The sequence below is a fragment of the Melospiza melodia genome, chromosome 6, assembly GCF_035770615.1.
Source record: "Melospiza melodia melodia isolate bMelMel2 chromosome 6, bMelMel2.pri, whole genome shotgun sequence".
Classification (NCBI taxonomy): Eukaryota; Metazoa; Chordata; class Aves; order Passeriformes; family Passerellidae; genus Melospiza; species Melospiza melodia.
In genome coordinates, this window is record NC_086199.1 from 19,572,775 (window position 1) to 19,597,092 (window position 24,318).

Below are 24,318 nucleotides of genomic sequence, written 5' to 3' on the forward strand. Positions count from 1 at the left end.
TTTTCCAACTCAAACTGTCTGCTGTATTCCAAAAGAGTGCAATTTGCTAGAAATATTTCCACAAAATAAAAGTATCAAATGCAAAAATAGTGGCACCCAGTGGTCAAGACATACCTTATTTTTATGCTCAAAACAGCAAATTATTTTTTGAGAAGTGCCACACTTCTTTCAGCCGTAATATAGAATATCCTTTTTCAATGAAAGGACCAGTTCCTACTTCAACAGCATTCCTTGCCATAGCCTTGGTTTTTTCATGTTCAATAAGTTCCACATTCATTTTGGGATGATCTGTTTCTGTGAGCAAAGTGGGTCTGAGTAATCAATGCAAGTTGTTGATTGCCTATAAGGTAATTAATTCCTGAGAGGACACACCTGAAGAAAAGATTGTATTCAAAGATAAATCCAAAATTTCTTCTATTCAAATTTCACATTTTCTTTTCCTTCGTTAAAATGTGATTTTTGGAAATTTAGAAAGGGAAATCGAATAATTCAGTGGTTTACAATGATGATGTGGCTTCAGTTTAGTTCAGTTTCCTGCTTAACTGTTGTACAATGCTTCCTCTACCTTACCAATGCGTATTAGTCTATACATGTAAAAGCCTCATCAAAGTCTTGTGATTCTTCTGGTCAAAACTGCTAGCACACCTTAAGCTGCTTATCAGCTCTGGGTGAAGATGAACTACCAGTTCTCCATTGTTGTCCAAATCAACGTTACATAACCAAAAATGTGCTTTCACCATTCACTGCAAAAGAATTATGGAGCAACTGAATTTAGAGGCCTTAAAACCATTGTCCACCAACAATAGCTGCTGAAAACAGCTCACCTGTAGGTGAAATTCAAAAATCCAAACCAAAGAATTCATCAGGAGAACAGGATAAAAAAAATAAAAGAAAATGGTGTTTTTTTTTTTTTTTCTTTAAAGAAGAATTGTCATGTGCTACGCGTGGTAACAACTACCTCCAATATTGAGGTAGCTTCTATTATCTCACAACATTATCATGATAACTATTATTATGTACAAAAGTCAGCAATCAAAATATTTCTGGGGATATCTGGCTCCACAAAAAGTGTTGTCATTGGATGTTTTGCACTTTTATTTTACAAACACAAAGAGGAGTTTTCCTCTTTGGAAAGTAGTTTCACATGACGTGTCTTTAAGTAAAAATGCCATAGAAGCTACAGGTATTTTCTTCTCCACTACAATGAAATTTTGCTGGCTTTTTTGTTACATCTTGCCTTTAGGTCAATTCTCTTCCTATTTGATCAGCATAACAACCAATGTCAAGTCCAAAACTAATAATATTTAAAAGACTTCTAAAACATTCTGAACCATGCTGAATCAGTAAAAAACCAAAAACAAACAAAAAAGCCCAAAGTATATAATTAATTATTTTTATTCAAAATCTAAAAGTATTTACAGAAAATTTCCACATATCCTCAAATTTAATGTATGACTTAGAATATTTACATTTTTCACTGTAGATTGTACAAATATAAAAAAAATAATCATTCTAGGGGATTGTTTGAATTAAAATAATGGTGAACTTAATTTATTTGAATTACAATTACACTACCAATATTAAGGAGCTAATTACTTTTTATTTTACTCTACATTGATCAGTTTGCTAACAAGTATGCTTAGCAGTTCATATTAGTCAGAATAAAGTCATATATCTCAATTAAAAAGAAACAGAATAACCTAATTAATCTGAAAGGATGGTGAAAATTAGATGAATATGGTATTTTATATTAGTGTATTTACAGATATAATTAAGAGGCCTAAAAATAAGATAGGATAAAAAGAATTATTTTACTTTCTGTTCAGATTTGACTTACAAAGCCATAACACAGATATTAACACAGATTCATTTTTAGCTTCATCAGAAGACCTCAGCCCTACTACAACTAGCTCATGAAGGCAAATTCAGTATTTGTAGAATAGAAATAAATTTTGTACTTTGTGTTTTTCTGCTAAAATCTTCTGTCTCATGAGGGCAAAATCTGGCTTCTTATCCTGTTAATTATGATAGAAAGCATAATTTTGAACAAGTATAAATAACTGCAAATGTCTGTTAAGTCCTTATTTAGCTCTACTTCAGGAGACACACTGTGTTTTTCCAGCAGAGCTGTCTGCCTTTGAGACTGAATCAGCTCTGAATTACCTTCTTTCCTACTTCCCTTCCCTTTCCTCAAGTGTCAGTGCATCAATGCCTTTTTTTAGTATCTTCCTTTGTGGATTTACCTATTTAAATCATATTCTTTTATTGTTCACTCACATAATTTAAAGCACATAGAAGACCCTAGACTGTATTTGGTTTTGAACTTTGAATTTCCTTAGTAAATAAACTGTAAAGAAATTGTGTTTCTTAAATAAGGATCAAAAGTGATGACCAAATCCAAGTATTCTCATCTTTTTTACTGAGGTGACCCTGGATGGCTTCTGACTACATTTTCTGTGTTTGAGTAGAAAGTTATTCTGGAGCCCATTTCACAGAAATTAACATCAAAACAAAACAGGCATTTGGAAATCCTGTACAACTCAAGCAGATGAGCTTCTGAAGAAAGAAATGGCACGAATTAAAGCTGAAAAATACATTTAGCCTGTTTTCAATGAGCTGAACTACTTATAACTCTTGTGAAGGTATCTGAACATGCATAAGAAGTCTGTTGTGTCCATCCCACAGCACAGTCTACTAGAATATGAGTTCACTGGTTAATTCCAGAGTAAGGTTGCTACTTATTAGAACAACTGCTTTTTTAAAAATTATTTTATCTTCTGCAGAACAAGATCCAGATTTTTTTGGGGGAAAAAGGTCTATAGAAATAAATTGCATTTTCAAATAAATAAGTTGAGATCAAATTTAATACACTTGAGAAAATAATATGGGGGTTTTTTAGCACTTGCCAATGTCATGCATCTTGCTATTGAAATAACATTATTCTTGATCAAAATATAAAATTTCCAATTCAGAGGTCTTTGTCTTCTTGGTTTTCAGAGCTTGTAGAAAAAATGTTAAGGGTTGGAGTAGCATTTTGTGAGATAGTTTTTCCTGGATCATGTCTTAATAGAGTTCAGATTCTTGAGCAAATAACAGAACCAGTCACAGTCTTCACAGTCTTTCTTGCTTAGCTGGGTAGTAAGTGAATTCTTTTTTTTTTTAATGAATAAAAAAAAAATTGAATATGAACAGGATGAGTTGCATCAAATATGTACTGCACTGTTCTGTGAATCTGAGTTCAAGCAAAGTTCAGTGGCTTACTGCTTCACTGAAGAAAAACATGGGCATGGAATCAAGCTTGCATTAGCAGAAACCTATCAGAGGTATCTTTTGGCTCCTAAACTAATGTGATTTAATATATGTATCATACTAAAAACATGGGCAGTGGATATGAGTTCTACATCTTGCTGAGTGCATTCAACTCCTCCACAGTAATTTAAGACATGTGAAGATAATTCTAAGAAAGATATTCAGGCCAGAATGTGCTCAGGAATGAAGACAAAAAACCTTTTGTGCATAGTATAAACAGTAGCTTCAGGTTGATATAATTAAAATATGCACTACATGCTAATCATGCTAATCTCTGCTGAGTATGTCTATATATTAATTGCATTTCAGAAAATGTTTTGAGAAAACAATATTTTTTCAGGCTAGTATATTTAAATGTTGTTTTGAGGTGGTTTTCAAAAGTACTCTTAACAAGGGAAAAATAACTTTTTTTTTTTTTTTTAATAAGTTTTTCCTCACTTTGGAGAATTACCCTTCAACATCTCAAGGTTCTAACAGTACAAAGAGCTATTTTGAGCCTCAGGACGATCTGAGAACCACCTATAAATCTGTGACTGAGATGTTGTTGCAGATAAGCTGACATATATTTGATACTTACAATCATAATTACTCTCTCCCCTTGCGTCCCATAAAATAAAATAAAAATACACATATTCAGCAGATTTTAAAGTACCACAAAGCTTCACTACTTTATACTTCTGTAACATTTAAAAGAGGCTCTTCTTCATTCCGTCACAAGTTACAGCTGATGAATCCAAATTCCCTGCTGTAGCTTTAGGGAGGGAACATCACAAGCCTGTATTAAAGGAGTAGAATTGCCCTTCACCAAAGCAAGAACTCATCATCTATGCTAATTAATGAACATTTATCTCATTCAGGGCTGCCAGAGGGGTTTTTTTTAGAGGACAAAAACAACAAAACCAAACAAACAGAACACCCAAAACCCAATTTATTCCAGTCTCTTTATCCTCTCTTCTGGCTGCCAATTCCTCTACTCAGTAGTGCCTGATTCACTCTTTTTTTATTGTTTTGTGAATATATATTGATGATGGCTCCGAGTGAAGCCTTTGAGATGAAGGTGAGCCACAATTTCTATCTCTCTTCAGTGTATCAAAAAGGCTGCTAGCAAGATGAAGTCAAGTGGATATAATTTTAGGAGGAAACACAATGGAATCTGCGGTGAAAATTGTCAGTAAGTCACAAGGAATGGTATTTGAGTGAGGGAAGAAAGAGATCAGGAGCTCAAGGAGACTGAAAGAAAAAGATATTTTGATCTGATACAGTAAAACAAGTAGGAGGATTCTGTTAAACTTTCATCACGAGTCCTGGAAAAACTTCCAATGACAGATATATTCCAGATAATACAATAAAGGTTCAAATTTCCCCATAATGTAGACATAGTTCTATAACCATGAAAAATGATTCAATTAATTTTTCCTAAAGTATTCATCTGTCAGTAGTATGCATGCTTGTGCCATATGAACATATGCATGTATTTAACACTTAAGGCCTATTGTTACTCTTTTAGTAATATTTTCTTTAAAGGTGACACCTTGCTGTGCTTTATATGGGTAAAGTTCTAGAGTCCCATTTGTGTAAGGTCAGACTGGATCCTGTTCAAATAATAGAATCAGTTAGATTTGGAAAAGAAATTTGATAAGAAAAAGTGAGAGAAAAACATAAGGTTGACTTTTTTTAACTGTAAATTTATTTCAAGTTTTGGTTTCAAAATCTTGATTTTGTTTCAGAGTTAGTCTAATTCTCAGAAAGATAAAAAAAAAAAGGATTGTAAAAAACTTTGTTGCTTATCTTTTTTTAGTTTTGAAAAATAAAATGAAGAGCAAAATGTGCTATGAGCAGAGGAATAAATTAAATCTTATTTTCTAGGCAGCTGTGTCTCTCAACATAACTTCAAGAGTCGACTTGATGTTTTTACTTGTCTTTAACTGTTCTACAGTAATTTCTCTGATTCTTTCCATCACAGCTCCACTAACCCTGCCTGCAAATCCCAAAGTTATCTTTTGTATCATCAGATCCTCATCTGGGAAAGAGGTAGGCCATACTGTTGTTGCTTTTGGTGACCCAAAATTCCAAGCAGAACTTGATAACTTAGACTACATTTTTCTCAAATAATAGAGCTCATCCTCTGTATCCATCCTAATATTTTTCTATGAAAAAGAACAGAATATCCATGACACTGGAACCCTTCATGTACTTTTTGTTGAGGACTGAGTAAAAGTTTCAAAACTTAGTAAGGTGGGAGTGATAGATGGAAAAACATGCTCTGGAACTACCAAAATAATCACCTTCAAGTTATCTCTTCCCCACAAATGGAATATTGTGCTAAATAATATGAACTCTATAGTTTTAATGAAAAACATTTTTCTCCAAAATTATCGTATTCCTGACAGAAGAAAACACATGGTCTTCAAAACTACATTTGGAACAAAACTCTTGCAAAAGTTGATAGATGTTTGATCATGGCTTTTTGTGAAAACTTTGCATATAAGAAAAAATTATATACAATATAAATAGCCATTGATGCATTCAGGGCAGAAAAAGGAAAAAAACATTTGCAAAAGACCTTCATGGGTCTTGCTATTATTGACATTCTCTGTTCCTCAAAGGAGAGAATCACTGAGAATATACGAAATAAAAGTAATTGTGAGGGCCTTCAATTTAAACTGGCTTATTCTCCTTTTTCTCTTGCAGGCTGGGTCAATATATTTATGCTTGAGAACTTAGTTCCACTGTTTGGGGACAAGTTTCTCACTTTGTGCTGAGGCCACCTGACCATCCATCATTATGTCAGCCTTCAGCTTTACTCAGCTGGTGACTATTTGCTAGCCTTGTTCAGGAGAGTGAGTTGACCTGTTCTAATAAGGTTTCAAGGGAATCCATCAGCTGTTTTCTCTCTTATATTATTAATGAGCTCTGTAAGATGTTTTTACTAAAGACCTGAGTCTTCACCTACTAAATAATCATATATTCATCGAATGTTCTGCATGTAAGTGTGACTTTTCCTTATTTTCCTGTGTTTAGGTTTTGTTGGGTGTTTTTTGATTATCCATCCATGGTCTTTAGTGTGACAGTGGCAACAAAAATATTCTCATAATGGAGGATTCCTCTTATAAAGAGGAAGATTTTTTTATTATTTTCATCTACTGAATCAAATAAAGTAAGCTATCTCTTTTTACTAATTTACTATTTTTACTTGCTTTAAGTTAAAACAAAAAGATTTACAGATTTGATAAATTTGTTGTAGAATTGTCTGGGGAAATACTATAAAAAATTATTTTCTTTTAAAAATTATTTTTCAAAATTATTCCTGCTGTCACATTTCTATATCTTTCTATCTACTGTCAGTTAATGGTACAAATAAAAAAACCTGAGACCATATAGATATAGCTCCAAAAAAGCCTATATTTTCAGAATGAAAGTTTCCTTTCATTTTAATTAATATAATATTTTTTATCTCAGAATTTGCCTTCAATCTTTCATCATTAAACTAACTCAAAAGCAGCATGTTAAGTTCCATGCAAGGTTTCCTCTATAAAAATAAAAATATTAAGCTTACAGTTTTTCCTTAGGAGAGAGAATTTCTATTCTTATGGCATAAATTGATCATGCTAACTTCACTGTTGATGCTGAAATGGAAATTTCTGCCTAATTTAATCCCAAGCAAGGAAAGTAGGAAAGATATAGGGTGGGAATTTAGACAAAATCTTATGCCTGAATTTCACTATCATTTTACATAAACCACTAATAATTTTTCCATAATTCCACTACCATTTTCCATGCTTCACACTACATGACTAGGTTTGAATACTCCAGACTTGGAAAAAATGTAATTTCACCATTTTGTAATTCTAACCTGTTTTCCAACTACACTGTGCATCAGCTGCTAATGAAAATGGATGCTGAAACTTAGCATATATATCATGTTTTGCCAGTTATTTTCCAAACACTTCCACATAGTTTTACTGGAAGTAAATTTTACATGTGAAGAAGAGATTTAATTTGTTTTGCAGCAGTTAAATTCTGGGAAGATCAGAAGAAAAAGTGTTCTGTCACTGTGGAGGAGAGCATGGTGACCTTCATTATGCAATCATGCTGCACATGCATTGTAACTAGTTCTTCAGTGCACATCAAACTGCTTTTTAATAAGAAAACGTGAGCCTTTGTTGATATGAAATTTTTTTCTGAGGAAATGACAGTTACCCTTGTTTCTTGTTTTAACTATCATACCTGTTTTGTGTCTCTATATCTTGGCAGTATTTTGCTAGCAGACCAAATACAGATAATTTGTTCTTTTCTTCAATTCTCAATCTCTGTATTATCTCTCATTCAGGACTAGGTTGCTTGCCTCTGTATGTTTCTTTTAGGATTCCAGCATCACTATGGAGTAAAGATTTTCATCCTGCATTTTTGGACTTAGGCTCTTGAAGTTCCTTTATAGATGAGAGCATATTGTAAAAAGAAATCCAGCCATGTGATTATTATTGAGTCCCTCCAGAGAACTTCTCCAGCAGCTGGTGTGCTAATCCAGCGGTCTGTCAGCAAGACTGGCGCTAATAATTTGTGCCATCTCATGATAATCACCTTAGTAGCACACTTTGGCAAGCAAATTTCATGTATCAACATCTGGATTTTTGAAAATGCTTGTTTTATACAACAGTTAACCTAATGGAAATACAAGTCCGTATAGAGAACAGTATGATACTGATATTTAAGTGATAACAGTCATTTGAGAATCAGTGAGGAAACATCCAGTCAATATTAAAGCTGTTAAATTGCTGACCCAATTTAAAAACTTTAAATGTCAGTGATTTATCTTAGTAAATCTCAGACTTAAATTCTAACACTCACAAATTTTTGTTCTGATCTGGTATGATTTTTTTTTTAATTGCTGCAGGACATAATGGCAAACATCAAATGTTTTTAAAGCCTGACTCAAAAGCATCTCTATTGTCAACAGCATCTTCATTTTCGTAAAGGGGAAAAAAACATGTTATTTTGAGACTTTCTCTAATAAGTGCTTTGGGCTAATGTGCATGAGACCTTTATTTAGTATTTGTCTAAGCAATTTGGTTGTTCTTTTACCTGCACTTAATGCGTAGGAATGAGATTGATTGTTATTAGCTGTGAGTTTATCATTAGCTTTGTCTCTGCCTGTACAAATCACTTAACTTCTTGGTATCTCTACATGCCATTGGCAAAAAAAAGTAATGGAATATAATTCCATTATATTAATTAACAAAATATAACAGAAAGTAAATGGACTTCAAGGCAAAGATGTCAGTTATTAGGCCATGAAATTCTTCACTCTCTCTCTTTCAGGGAATTTTGTGCATTCCCTGAAAACAAATAGTAATATCAAGAGAGGTCAACTCTCAGTTCTGAAATATTTAATCCCAAATTAAGGATCATCTTAATAAAGGGAAAATAACCTCGTAAGCAAAGGGGAGATTTGAGCCTCCCTCCCCATGCCTTAAGTGGATTTTCAGGCAGGAAAAGGGCTCATTCCTCCAGCTGGTATGTGAGTATTTCTTTTGCTTGTCCCTGTTTGTCTTGACAAGACTTTAAAAATATAATGTTTCAAAATTCCAGTACAGTTTGTTGCATAAACGCCAAAATGAACTGGTTTTATATTTCTCTAACATAAATATTTGGATTCAGACAAAAGTAATTACATATTCAATCAAAATTATAGCTATCCTGCCAGAGGTGCATTGCTCAATTCCACTTGTGACTTTCATGTTTTTAGCAGCTTTTATAAAAGTTTCTTTAAAAATTTTGTTGAAATCTGTAGTCATATAGAAACTGAATTTATGATTGTTGTTAGCCTCATCATTAGTTCATGAAGTTTTCATTTGATTCCTAAACATCTATACGTAAAATTTTCCCATTGTTAAGTGCCTCAAAAATTCATAATCTGTGGGCTGCCTAAGTCTTGTGGAGATGTATTTAGATGTATTTATCACCAAAGTGTTTATTCAGTACTTTTTTTTTTTTTAATAATTTTTGTTAGTGCATCTGAATAAGTTTTTTTGAAAAACATCTGTGTTTACAGTTTTATTGTTTTTCACTTTTCTCAAACTAGTATGTATCTATATGAATAGGTATGTCTTTATGCATTATGCATAAGCCTTATGGAACAATACATAATGCATAAGAAGGAACACATTGAGTCTTATTCACTCCTTACTGTAGAAAACTTGTCTTTAAACCATATCATTAAAGTTTTGGTGATGTTTCTTTCATAATGGAATCAGACACCACTTTGTAGGAAATTTTTATAATGGCACTTCAGAGAAGCTTTGGGGCAATTCTGCAGCTGTTCTTATGATTATGTATAAAACTTAATTCAGTTTCTGTAAGAGACTGTAATGGAAACCAGAGGATTAATCACTTACTGTTACAAGAACATTTCCTGTAATTCTAAGAATCAAACACATCTTCATTGTCATATATTGTAAATTAGGATTGTGTGAAGATGATGTGCTCTATTCCTCAGAGCGTGTCCACCTAGATAAAAAGAGAAAGAAAGCTGATGGTGCTAACCTTTATTTTAATCAAAAAAGAAGATTGTGAAAGGGACGTAGTCAATATTCTTCTAACTCACTTTAGCCTCTTTGAGATATTTCTTATTCAAATATTTAAGCTCTAGCGGGATGAACAATGGCATATGAAATAGTAGCATTACTATTTTATTTTACCATTATCCTAATTCTCAATACCATTCAGAAGTTTCATTAGCTGCATATGTGAAAGAAATTATAATAAAATGTGTGACAACTCTACAATTCAGTGATGGAGCCCATAAATACTACAATTCAAATATTCAAAATTAATGACAATGAAATCCACTGTATGAGAGGTTTGAGATTGTAAACTAGGGATGAACATATAAATTGCCCAGCCGCTAAAACAGAAAAAACCAGACAGAAATAATCAGAGTAACGCAGAAATATGCATTGAGACAGTGGTCATTTTTCATTATTATGCCTCTATTGCTGTCACTAAATGGTTTTAGCTCTGTATTTATAGACACTTGCTTTACCAAAATATGTGTGTATATACATATATATATATATATGTGTGTGTGTATACAAATATACACAAATGCTAAATTAGAATTCATACTTCAGAGATTTGTTGTTTACAGTCCAGATCATGCTGTGAACTAAATATTATAAATCATGGTGAATCAGTATGCATTTTCATTTAAATGAAAAAGGGATTCCTCCACATAAAGGTATGACCCTTTGTGGAATCCCAGCACAAACAGGCCTGTGGCCCTGATCATAGGACATCTAAAATGCACCTCTATCTCTCTGCTGGATTTGGTGATTTTGAATCAATCTTATGTGTTTGTATGCATGTATGCATCACATGCAATAATGACTTGCACTTGAACAAGTGACGTTCAAATGACGCATGGCACTGGGAGGTCAAGTAAATCATCAGACTAACTTTTACACAACTTGAAACTGAATTATTTCAATCACTTTCATTTATCAAACCTAATGGTGGAAAAAAGTAAATAAGTCTCTACAGAAGCTTGCAATTCAAATGAGGCAGTCTCAGGCCAGAATGGCTCAATCTGAAAATGAAAATATATACTGGCTGGAAGTGGTGAAACACATGGAGAGAAAGATCTAATAATACTTTTAGAAGTCAGAGAAAAAATATAAGAAACTTACTTTTTCTTGAAGCTTGTTCATGTTTTTGTACATATTTTTGGTCTTGTTTATTTATTAAACTGTTGCATGTGGGTGTTTCGTTTTTCATAAAATACAATTTTGTAATTTTTCACTTTTGTGAACACTATTAGAATGTATGAATCATTTAAGACAAATAAGGCAAAGGATGATAATAAAATAAAATAAAATAAAATAAAATAAAATAAAATAAAATAAAATAAAATAAAATAAAATAAAATAAAATAAAATAAAATAAAATAAAATCACTTGCCTGTCAACAGTTTACACTGAACTCAAAGGGCTGAGGATGTGAGTTCAGCTGACTACCATAAAAGGGATTGTGAGACTTTTCCTTTCTCTGCAGTATGCAAAACAGAATGCCCAGCTTTTAAGAATAATTTCCCTGATTTTATCATCATAATAAACAAGCTTCAAAATCCAGTGTACAGAGATAACAGTAGATGAAGATGTCCTCAATTTTTCTCTGTACGTGGGATCATTTTGTCATGTTGTTTCTTTGTTAGCTGTCACGCTTCCGGATTTCATGCAGGCACCTGAGCTACTTAGGGAACTTTAATTTCCAAGACCTGGGCAGCCTGCCTACCTTTTCACACACTTAATAAAATCAGACAGAAAGAATTACAGACTTAAAAGGGGAAAGGGAAAAAAAAGCTTATGGAAAAAGTAACATAAGGTTGTTATTCTAAAGAAGGTTCACATTTGTTTTCAATATGAAACTTGAATATAGCATGGAAAATTGAAATAGGTTTTTTTCAAGGCTGGACTAACACAAAAAAATTAATAGAAAGTGTGATTCAGGATTGTAGGGAATACCTGGCATACAGCAATATAAATATGAATTATTTCTAAGCAATTAGTTCTCTCTACTTAGTTGAATTTTCTTGGGGTAAAATAATTGTATTTGCATTGTTTACCCATTTACATTTTTTTTTTAATTAATCATTGGTGGAGGTTTTTTCATCCCCATATAAGAGGTAATGCCACTTCTATTTCATAAACTGCCTGGTTTTAAATGTTATCCAGAGTGCTGAAGTAATCATTAATGGCAGGAGATAAACAAAATATATGACTTTTTTAGCTTAGGAAAAAAAGAATTCTGTGAAATGAGTCTTACAAAGAATTTGGAATTTTATTTATTTCCACTTAGATTTGCATGAGTAATGTACAATAGCACACAGATTTAACTATATGGCAGATGCATCTCTCTCAGAAATCATATGACAACTTTCACTAGTTCAATACTTAACATGTAATGACTTTTGTTTTCTCCTGTACTTCTTGCCCTCTCTGGTTTACTGCATGCTAAAATGGTTAATCCCTTGCTCATTAGCTTTATGCTGCATCCCTGAAATTTGCAAACTCTCCCCTGTCCTCAAGATTTGGCATTTGGTTCTCAAGACTTCCTTGGAAATACTTCAATTATTTTCAATACCTGTGATGAATAATATAAGCAATGTTTAAGTCTCAAATAACATAACTGACAAATTAGACATAAAGATTAGGATTCTTTTAGCAATCCTTATGGCTACATATTAACCCAGATGTCCTGTGTCCAAGGAAGCCAACGTCAAATATCATGGAACAAGTATAAATAGACTGTTTAGCTGTATGTCACTAATTAAAAGTTAGCTTTTAACATCTTGTTTTCTTTTACTCTCAAAAAGACTGGTTCTACTTAAATTCAGCTTCACACTATTTTCTAGTGACGTAAATTTGGGCTTTTTTGGATGTTCTTGATATTGAGTATGAAGACGATACATTCAGTTCTACTGAAAGGACAAGTTTTCAGCACAGAGGGAATTGCTCCTGTTGCTACTGGAAACTCCTACATTCTTCAGTTCTTGCTCAAAAAACTTTCATATCTGGATCTGTGGTAGAGAAAACAAGTTTTATGATACACACACACACACATACGCATACATACATACATACATATATATAAACTTGTCATGAAATATCAAAGATGATGCATCAAAATACTGTCACTGAACTGATGCACTGACGATAACCACTTCAGGACTCTTACCAATTTTCAAAACTGTTTGGAAAGGTGAGAACTCTTTGGAAAGGCTGGTCCTCTACATTCTTGGCAATTTGGTTACTTGTGGAACCTAAAACCAATAGAATAAAGGGAGAGAAAATAAACAGTATTTTTGATTAAATATTCTTTCAGCAAGATCATGACAACTTGTTCATTTTTTTCAGCCTTTATTTTTTTTATCTGTCAGAAAAACCCACAACCAAACATACTGGAATGGGTTGCCTGGGGAAGGGGTGGAGTCACCATCCCTGGATATGTTTAAGAAAAGATTGTGTGTGGCACTCAGTGCCATGGTTTAGTTGAGGTGTTAGCACATGGGTTGGACTCGATAATCTTTAAGGTCTCTTCCAACCTAATCATTCTGTGCGTGAAACAAACCTTTTTCTTCCAATGTTAACTTTCTTCCCCTTAAGCCATTACACTGTAATGACACCATGAAGCTAGAAATAAAAACCCATAGTAAGTCTCCATTAATAGGTAAAATTTAAAGTACTCAATACCATCAATAATAATGAAGGAAAATCCTGATCATTTTATAGTAGAGCCTGTCAGAGCAAGATTTCTCTCTATCACAAAGTAGAACTGGAAATATGCTTGCAAAAGCATTAGCAAAATCATGACATAGTAGTAAGCCACTTTTACTAAATATTTAAATTTATCTTCTTTTTCTGTTTCTGAATTAGCTAATTGTGTACCGCAAATATATTTCCTACTTAAACATTTTGATATTCAATTGTGAGTGTAACAGTTTGTCTGCAAGCAATTTATGTAATCACTTTTGAATAGATGCTTCCTGTTTTAATTTGTATATCTACTGTCTGGATTTCTCTGCCCATTTCTCATCTGAATAAATATATATATGTATAATTTTTTTATCTTTAGTCCTCTATGTATTGTTTTTGCCAGGATGATGGTCACCATTTCTCCCACTCTTTAATCAGGCGCAGGTGGTTTTAATATATCAGCCATATAATATGCTGGAGAATGGACCCAAACTCACAGATTTAATAATATTTACACCTCTCTCTACATGTATAAAAGAATCAGAGAGAGTGTATTTTTGTTGAAAGATTGTTAAAAAAACACTCGCTTAGAGACAGATATAAATTACTAGCAGAAATGTGTTTCTTATCATGTGCATATGATCAGGATGGCATCACTTCAGGGATCTTTGCAGCATGGTCTGTTATGCTGCATAGGAATAATTATCCACGTAGACACTGTCCTGCGATAGGAACATGGAGAACTTCTTTAGATGTTGTAATGAACAGCAATATTGAGTTTATTGCTACCTACCTGCTCTATCTTAGCAGCTTATATAAAACTTGTTTGACTTTTCATAGGGATGAATTCCTTGTTAGTCAAGTTGGCAGAATTTATCTTTAAATCAGTGGTGGTCAATGAGAAATAAAACCTAATCCTGTGACATTAGAGTAAATGGAAACTTTTTCTTCATATGTAGTAGACACAGGACCATATTAATCATATTTTGTCTGAACAGAATTTTGTTCACATTCACAAGAGCTTAAAATTATGAGATATATTCTTTTCTTTAAGTAGACAACTCTTAAAACCAAACAAAAATAACATTTATGTCACCTCTTTCAGGCTGAATTGAAACTTCAATCAGGTATTTCCTTCTATTTTTCTCTTTCAAGAGGAAAGTTGGCTGGAAACTCTGGGACGATGACAGGTCCTTGAGAGTAAGCCAGTGAGTTATGGTGACAAGAACCATTCTTAAGTGCTTTAATAGCAGATCATCCAAGAGGAAAAGAGATTAGGGCAGTAATCTCTAGTGGGTACTTCAATTCACATCTGGCCTACTCAATGCTAGTAAAGGTAGGTTATCATTGTTTAGAAGGCTGGCCAAACCCTCTCCAAACAATTGAAGTACTATCAGTGGGACATGATGGTATGAGTCAGAAATCATCTGGTCTTTGAAGAGGTGAAACCTTTACCTCTTTTTGTGCTGGTTTTTTTTTTTATCTTTTCTTTTTTAAGTAATTTTAAATGTTGATGACATACTTATTCCACCAATATTGCACTGAGAGAAGGCAACTGAAAAAAGTTGCAAAACGATTGCAAAGCTGCAGTTTGAAACATAATCTCAAACATTTAGACACTTAAATAAATAAAATATCCAGCTGTATGTCAGCAGCTTAAAGCCTTGGCAGAAGAATAATGAAATGGTCAGCTGAGGAGATATGTGGGTATTAGTTACATAAATCTTTGTATTGCATCTCTCCCTACATCTGGCTAAATCTGAATCCTCCTCCTTTATTTCACTTCTACACTGCTATTTAGCATGGATTTTGGTCCCTGTGCACAAGACCCGAAGGATCATTGCAAAAAGAGTGAGATTAAGCAAACAAGAGGAAAGATTTCCCTTATTGCTTAGTGTGATTGCTGCAAACTGTTTTCTAAACACATTGAAGAAAGATGCAGTAGTAACATCTTGTTCTGATGGCATATTGACTATGCAAATTAGGCTTTCCCAAAAATTATAGCTCTTTCTAAACACCAGTCCCACCTTATAGAGCTGACATTAATATGGTGCATTTAGATTACAACATTGACAACTCAATAAATTTTTCTCCAAACTATGTACAAAACAGAACTCACTCATGACTGCAGCACAGATATAATGTCTACAATCACAGTATCAAGAGTACAAGTGCTACTGACGGATCTGCCAAAGAACTGATTGGTAGCTGTCTGCAGTGACAGCCTGTCACATTTGGTCTAGGAAGTCACTACACATAGACTAGTCACAACAGAGTTAAATATAATTGGTTGGTTACACATATAAATTATAAAATAAAATGTCAAAATAAATCAAAGCCCACTAAAGTTATCTGTTTCACAGAGGTTTTGTTCAGTAGCTGTGACACAAATCTCCACAAACAATTAAAGGAAACTCCAGGAAGCCTGTGCACTGATCCCTTAAGCAAAGCAGTTTCAGGAAACAGAATCTAGCACAAAAATTTTCCTATGAGTCTCTGCCCCTTCAAAGGATGCCACTACTGAATGCATGCCAAGCTGTTAGTGAAACTGGTGTGTAGGAGACAATGTACACTGGAAACCTGGAATTATTGTCAGCCAGTCTGGTTCTGGTTGGGCTTTTGTCAGAAAGGATATCTGGTTTGATTGCCTCTATCAGAACACAACAGACTAGAAAATTGTTTATGGAAAGTCAGCATAATTTGGTGCTTCAACTTAAAATTCACAGCTGTGCAGCTCATGCATAAATAGAAAATCCTACAAGTGTGTAAAAACTTTGCACCAGAGTTTGTCAGGAGTATGATACCTTATCATTTCTTTAGTGGATGATAATTTAGAATGTCTTTGGAAGACAGAAGTGGTCTAGGTGGTGCTTTCCAAATACATCTTCCATTTTCAGTTAAAAACGTAAAATCAAAACACTTTGGTAAATCCTGTTCTCTTATCTCAATCAAAAAATTTGAGCTGGCATTGCTCTTTTTTTTTAGCTGAAAACTTGTGAGTTTTGCATATTTGGTTCCAAAGATTCTCTTTGAACTGGATAAAATATATCCTGTAGAAAATGCTAACATTTCTCAAAACAGGGAAAGAAAGCTGATTATAACCTCAGTTTCATACACTGAAATAGTTCTGGCAGTTAATTTCAAGCACACCAGAAGGACTTTAGCTCTCTAATGAAACTGTATTTATTCTTGTGGATTCTGCAAACTGGACTGGGTTGCTAAGAAGGCTGTTGAGATGCATAGTAATCTTCAAGAACAGATTCCTAAATATGTTGTAAAATAAAATTGTTACATATTAAAGCTATATATGTTATGAATTTAGAGAGTATACACTGTTAGGAAGAAAAGAAAAAAGGGACTGTGGGGTTTTTTTCCATAATTTTTACTTTTGGGACAAAGATACTCCCAATATACTGCAATCAACATCTTCACCTCTAACCTTCGAGATGTAATTCCTCACACAGCAGCTCTAAACCCATAGCTCTGACAGCTGAGCTGTAAGTAACTGCATTTAGAGCTGTTCTCAGTCTCCCTACATGCTGCTGGGCTATAGACTAGCAGAGCATTTCTCCATACATTTCCCTCTTCCTGCCAGTCCTATTTACTCTGCTAGGTTCTAGCTGTGTCTGCATTTATTTAAATGGCACTCCTAAGATACCAGTACACACAGCAAGATTTTCCCTGGAAAAGGCTTGAAGTGCTGCAGAATTTCCACCTTTAGGCAGGCTGAATCCAGTGTCCCTGTGACTGGCAGTGCCCTACAGGGGTCAAAAGTATGCTGATCTTCCCTAGAAATCAAAGCCTTAAAGTATACTTGAAAGAAAATGAGAATATCTTTTGACAGTTAAATCTGTGGAAATGCAGTCCTACTATTCCAGACAGCCATGGCATGGGGATTCTGTCCAAGCCACCATTTCATAGATGTGCATTAGAGGTTTGTGCCCTGTATCCTATATAGCAGGTATGAAATGCAGCTCCTGCTCTGAACTTAGACAAAAGCAACATTGATAATGTGTAGCACGTTAACTCCTACATACAATATATTTTTTCTGGACTGGAGTGTGGGACTATTATCTTTCTCCCCTTCATATCTTTTTTCTGAACTCCCTTGTTGCAGCATTCATAGGAAATCAGTTAATGAGTGGGTATTAAAAAAAAAATTACTGTATGGGGCAATATTCAAGTTAAATAAGAGCTATATTTCGGTAAATATACTCCATTCTGAAACAAACAAATATGTTAAATAATGAACTCCATAATGGCAACTAGTTTTGAAAGCATATTTTCTATATTACTCCTTTGTGAAGTATTTTTTTTTCATGAATAAATGACCAAAATAAATATATTTTTTGTCTGTGTGTTTATAAACATATATATTTTTATATATCTGTCTGTCAAAGTTCTCATCCATATTCCTTGCTGTGTTATAGATGCTATAAAACCCCACCTCTCCCTCAAGAGAGAATTGAATGCAGGGCAAGTGTGTAGAGAATGGCAGTGTTTTATGGAACCTGGCAAATGTAGGTGTAATAACAAAAGATGTGCCAACATCCATATGTCAACATCCAAAGTTTTTTGGCCAGACATTAAATCTTTTATAAGCTGGAGATAGTTATTGCTCTTTGAAAAGACCCCTCAGAGAACTATGAACAGATGTATTTTATTTATACATGTTTATTTACTTTGAGTTATAGATATGAATGACATTACTTATAAATTAATCAATAGTAAAAAGAAGATATGTTAAATAGTGAAAAGGAGACAAAAAGACAGAGAAAATATCTCTTACATGAAATTATCTTCCTATGAAATAAAATATAGCTGTTTGAATTCACATCATAGCTCCACTCCCTCTTCCACAATAGTCTGAAGAGCCAGTGACATCATTGTCTTATTACAGGCACTGATTCTGGGCTGATGTTTGTCATCCTGTCAACAGCAAGTGTGACCATTTGTGTGGCAAGGACATGTTAGGACACCTGGGACACATTTGTGTATACAGCCTTTTCCTGCCGGCTGCCTGCCTAAACTCAATCCCACCCACATTCCACTCTAAAGACCACAGTGGGAGAAGGACAAGAGAAGGAGGAAGGACATGGGGGTGGGGATAAGAGGGAAAAGTGTTGATAAGAGATTACAATGCCTGGAATATATAAATTGGAAGTGGATGACAGGAGAAACTGAGTTAAGATATGATGTATGGGACAATCCTGATTTTATCTATGATTGCCTATGTTATTTTATATTTTAATAATAAACATATTATAAAATATCTTTTCTTTATCTCTATGTTTCTGTGTCTTTGTGTATATGTACATGTATGTGTATACATTTACAAAGAGCAGAAAAGAGATTAAATTGTTTCCAGAATGGGCCATTTATAAATGTACTTGTAACAATATGAATTGTGTTCAAATGCTTGGAGAAAGTAATGATAGTAACCATATTCCTTGTTTTCAATAATTTATACATATGGACTGTACATTTCTCTCCCTGCTCATATGGAAAAGCAGCAACATAATATTTGACATTCAGTTTTCAAGAACAGTCAGAAGGTTAGACTGACCTCTTTTTAAAAACATCTCCAGCAGTGCTCCCTTAAAACCACACAGTGCAATATCAGCTTCAGGATTCATGATACAAGCTCAGCATTACTAATTCTTTCAGATTCATAGTCTTCCTATAAGTTGCTCAATTCAAACTGACCCTGACCCTTTACCTGTGGATTCTTGTACAACTAATGCTGTGTGTTAGAGTGGGATATCACAAATCAGTCTATGTCAATATACCTTGATAGAAAAGAGGACAGAAAAGGAAACACAGGCCTTGCATAAGAGTGTGACAAGATTTGGAATAAATAATGTATTGATGTTTAGAAATGGAGAACATTAGAGCAAAATGTGCAGTAATTCTTTTTATTTATGAATAAGGCACTCATGTAAAATCTACACCCTGTGGAGTAACTGTAGGTGCCTAATTGACTGCCTGTAAGCAAACCATTACAACTCTATTACTATATCAACTGCAGGGAGGACACAGTGGGGAAAAAAAACAACTTCTAAGTAAAGTTTTCACACCCCTGCTTTGTGGTGAACTCCTCAGCTGGTTTTCACATTCTAAATCCAGAGCATGCTTCTTCTCACAAACTCCCTATCTATGTAGTGCTGGAATGCACAGCATGCTCTGCTGTGGCAATTGTGCCAGATAATTAGAAACAAATTTAGCCCTGGTGTAAGCATGAACACAGTTTCCAACAAAACCACTGCCTTTATTAAGATAAATGTCACAATAAGAAAGAAGTTCTGTGACACTTATATAAGTGTGAATGTGTCATCATACAACATCAACAGATCTCCAGCTCCTCTTGTTTATCCTTTTCTCTCTCTAGATGTAACCTAAGAGTGATGACTGCAACAGAAGGTGGAAAAATCTGAAAAAAAATAAGGTGGGAGTGATTAACTATAGTATTTAAAGGTATGTTTTTCTTGGCAATGAATATTTGTAGACAAAAAATCATATACATACTAATTTTATTTTAGAAATATGGGAAGAAGACCAAAGCTAAAATCTTCTTAGAAGAGTTACTCTATTCCTTGACATCAAAATTTAGACTGCTTCCTTCAGTTTTCCTCAGCTTAGCTACAGTTTCCTATCTTCAAGTTACAAAAATGGATATATGTAGTATAAGAGAAAACAAAATATGGCTCACTCCCATCTTCTAATCTTATGGATATCTAAAAATATCTCCAAACAAGACTCAATATAAAGTTTACTGATAGTCTGTACAGGAAGTGCAGTGCCCTGTATGGAATGTCCCCCTGTGACCCAATCAGTATTCCAGAGACCCAAAAGACCACAGTGGAGATGCTCAGGAAATGCAGTGACAGCTGGCTTTTCTGAAAACTTTTTGAAACTTCCTTCTAATGTTTGTATAAGATATACCAAGAAAAAGGCCAGTTGGAACTCAAAAATGCAAAAATAAAAGTGGGTATGAATATGTATTTATTCACATGCATATAAATTTCTCTCTATATATAATTTTTTAACACTTAAAATCTGTCTTTAAAACTCCAGGAAAATTTGGGACTGGCTTCACTTCAAGACTGAGGTAGTTTAAACAAGTTCTTGTTTCATCAAAAGGAATCTATCTACACCACCACCTCTGTAGATTAATAGATTATTGTCCACTAGCCACAAATTTGACCAGACATCAATAGAGGCATGAAAAAGAACCTCACCAAAAATGGGGTCAGAGATGATTTTTGTCTTCATTATGTGTCTAAGCCAAGGAACAAGGAGAACAGATCTGACAGTGATCAGACTTTTACTTTCTTTATGTATCTGCATAGTTAGTATTAAACACCATTGTGATGGAGGCAGAGAATCACAACTACTGCTTCGGGGAACTCATTTAACAGGGATAACTCAATAGCTTGAAATCACAAACTCTTGCCCTTTTTGTCTCAACATCTGCTAAATTCTGTCTGCTGGACATCATGGCTATGAACTCAGGGTCCTGAGAGAATTGAGGTCTTTGAGATCAGCACACTTGAGGGTTCTGCATGACAAACCACTCAAGGCACTCTAATTACACTTAATGAAATTCCATGTCTTCAGCTTAGTCTTAAGTGTGTAAAGAAAAAATGAAATAAGAAAAGGGAAAAAGAAAAAAGAAAAAATATCTCAGATTTTACGTATTGAATGAGGGTGTTCAGTTTTTTGGGAAACAGTTAGACTGAGACAGTGGAGGGAATAAGTTGTTTCCTTTGCTGGTAAGAAGGTTTACAAGTTCATCTGCATCTTTTTTACTACCCCAGTACCCATCTAGTTAGCCTTTAAGAATTTACTCTTTGTACTTACAGCATTTTAAAAAGTTGCAAAGATATTAATAAGAACCTCTGTAAGACCATTCTTAAGCCATGGGGAAAGACAGACATGTTTCTATCCTTTTTCCATACACTCTTTTGTCTCTTAAGGGCTTTCTTCTTGTCAATATATTTTTGTGAAATAGAAAAATAGAATTATACCATTTATCCATTTAGACAGTGACAAACAGTAAGAGAACGATGTGCAACATCTGAAAGAAAAACAAGGAACAAAAAAAAAAAGAGCCACAAACAAAACAAAGAAGCAAACAAGAAACTCTGTGAGTTGTACAGAAACATCTCAAAATTGAATAAGCAGAACTTTTGGAGCTCTGTTAAAAAATTATCTGGTTTTTTTTTCCTTAAATTTTCTTTATATCTTGCTGTTTGGGGTAAAATATAAGCTTATTTAAAACTTTTATCATGTTCCAGAAGACAGAGAAAAAATCATTTTCCTAAATCAGACTTTTTATTGCTTTTCTACTACACCACATTATTACACAATGCTAGTTAGATGCTCAAAAAGAAAAATTACCAAAACTCTTGTGCACAGACAACGTCCAAAAAATGCAAGGTAAAATGCAAGACAGATTTAAGCACCTACCATAGACTCAAACAGTAATTTAAACATATCCAGAAGGGAGATCTAAAGAACTCTATGTACTCACATGTCTAAGGCATCTAAGTTTTCTAACTTGGTGAGTCTCTGCACACATCAGAATATGCCACCTTCTCAGCTGAATGAAGTGCACATCCTCCACACCCAGTCCATCTGGGATGCAAAGCAGTGTGTCGTGCTCAGTGTGCCAAGTGGCCCGGCTCCGTAGGTGTGCTCCAAGCTCACACAGTGACAGCAGCAGTGGCAGCACATTGCACAGCTCCCACAGCCACTTCCATTCAAAAATAGGTCAGGAGAAGGCGGAAAGTACTTGCATAGCAAGACTGTTATGCAAAACCCCTTTGGTAATATCACCTCCTCCTCCTCCTCCTCCTCCATCTCCTCGCTGGCTATCTTCTGGAAGAGAAGCGGGAGAGAGCTGTCTGCTGACACCTCATATGACTTACATCTAGAACCATAGGCAAAGCATTCGCAAATCCTAGCTCCACAGAACCTAATTTGGAATGTGGATAAGGGCCTAAATTCAGAAGAAACAATATTTTAGATGCTTCCCTCCCTGGCATTTTCAAATGTGTAGATTAGACATCCACCATCAAATGTATTGGCTGATGCGAACTATGCTTGAGGATTGTACTGGAAAGTTTAGACGTCCCATGTTGCACTGTGAATTTCACCCCTCAGGCTTGCATCTATTTTGAGGCACTGAGTCAGTAAGCAGTCCTCCAGTACTTTTCTTAAGATCTGAACCCTTGACTGCATTTTTGAAAATTCAAGATAAAGTGTATTGAACCTTGCCATATGGTTCAGGGTGTGCACAGTGCTTTTCTCTTCTGAATACCTAAAAAAAGGAAGTTTGATCCTGGTGTTGTCAAATGGTCACCAAATGATTTGAAAAATGTAGAAACTGCTTTTCCACAGTCTTTTCAAAGAACTCCTGGTCAGAAATTAAAGGATATTAGTAGTCCTAGAAAGAGTTCTATTTAGCAGTTGAAATGGAGAAATAAAGGATCAGGCCTCTTCTATTCTAAACTCTGTGAGAGTTCTCTTCCTCTATCAGCTTCATTGGGAACAGAAAAGTAAAAGCACAAATAGTCTGTTTTGTTCATTTCATTCACAAAGATGACCATGAGCCTGACATCTTTGAGAAAGATTTCTGTTTTGCAAAGCTACCAGCAAATGAAGTATAGGATGAACTGATAAGACAAACAGTCATTTATTTGTACAGATAGTTCAGAAAGTAACAGTTACATATAATAAAAAAAAATGAAATCTTTAATTTATACAATTTTTCTGGTATCTAGCTCAATGTCTGCTTTCTTTCACTTCCTTATAACCCTACAGGCTTGCACTCCTATTGCAATTTTTATTGTAGTCTAACTTGGACTATTGTCACAGTCATGCAGATGCCCAAATCTGTGCTTTTGGAATACTGTTTTTGAAATGCAGGCAGTTGCAGTATTGTGACATTTTTTGAATGGGTCGGATTAATTTAATTTCATCCATGAAATTTAGATTCTCTCAACTTTCTCTCTCAGATTTTCCCTGTGAATTATCTATCAATAATTCAAAGTGAAATATCTATCAACAATTCAAGCCAGAATTACTGGGCTATGAAGATATGAGTTCTAGACTACACCACTCATCCTACACAGTTCCCTTTCAGAACACTATGTGCTATTTTCCCATTTTAAGTCCTCTACAGAAATAAGATATTCACATTTTATTAATCAAAACTCTTGATAAAGAGTGGCACCCATATCTCAGTTTTGTTGCCCTGGGTTAAGAGTGCTGGAACAGTGAGGTGGGACAACTACTTATATCATCACTGAGTGAGTTAGACGTTAAATCCAACACAAAATTTCGTTTTATGACACTCAGACTAAACTTTCCTGCCCCTAAGGCTGCCCTGTATTTCCAAGATCTATTCTTGTAATATTCAAGGGACAGACTTAACAACTTTATTTTTAATGAACAACCAATGTGGTCAGTAGGTATTAACTTGTACAAAAATATTTGTCAAGGTCCATGCTAAAGATACAAAAACCTTACTGATTTGTGTGTTGAGTTTGTTGGATTCTTTTACTGCCAGATCTGTTTCTGCCCCTAAAGACATTGAGCAGGACTCCCTGGAGTCTTTTTTAAAGTATTTTGTGTGGATAAACGCATATCATGTAAGTGCTGATAAACGAGGCCAGGTATATTTTAATAACCTTCAACGTGGAAGGTATTTGTGTACCACTCTTACACACAGTTAGTCACTGTGTATCTTGGCAAA

The 24,318-nt window shown here is 34.4% G+C and overlaps 1 long non-coding RNA gene across 1 annotated transcript; it reads right to left on the reverse strand.

Moving 5' to 3' along the window:
- Window positions 1-3,765: 3,765 nt before the first annotated feature.
- On the reverse strand, window positions 3,766-22,238 carry LOC134419763 (uncharacterized). The gene is made up of 4 exons (XR_010028146.1): window positions 22,093-22,238; window positions 13,042-13,126; window positions 9,705-9,816; window positions 3,766-4,084 (listed from the first exon to the last, which is right to left on the reverse strand). It is a non-coding gene; the product is annotated as an uncharacterized LOC134419763 (long non-coding RNA).
- Window positions 22,239-24,318: the final 2,080 nt, after the last annotated feature.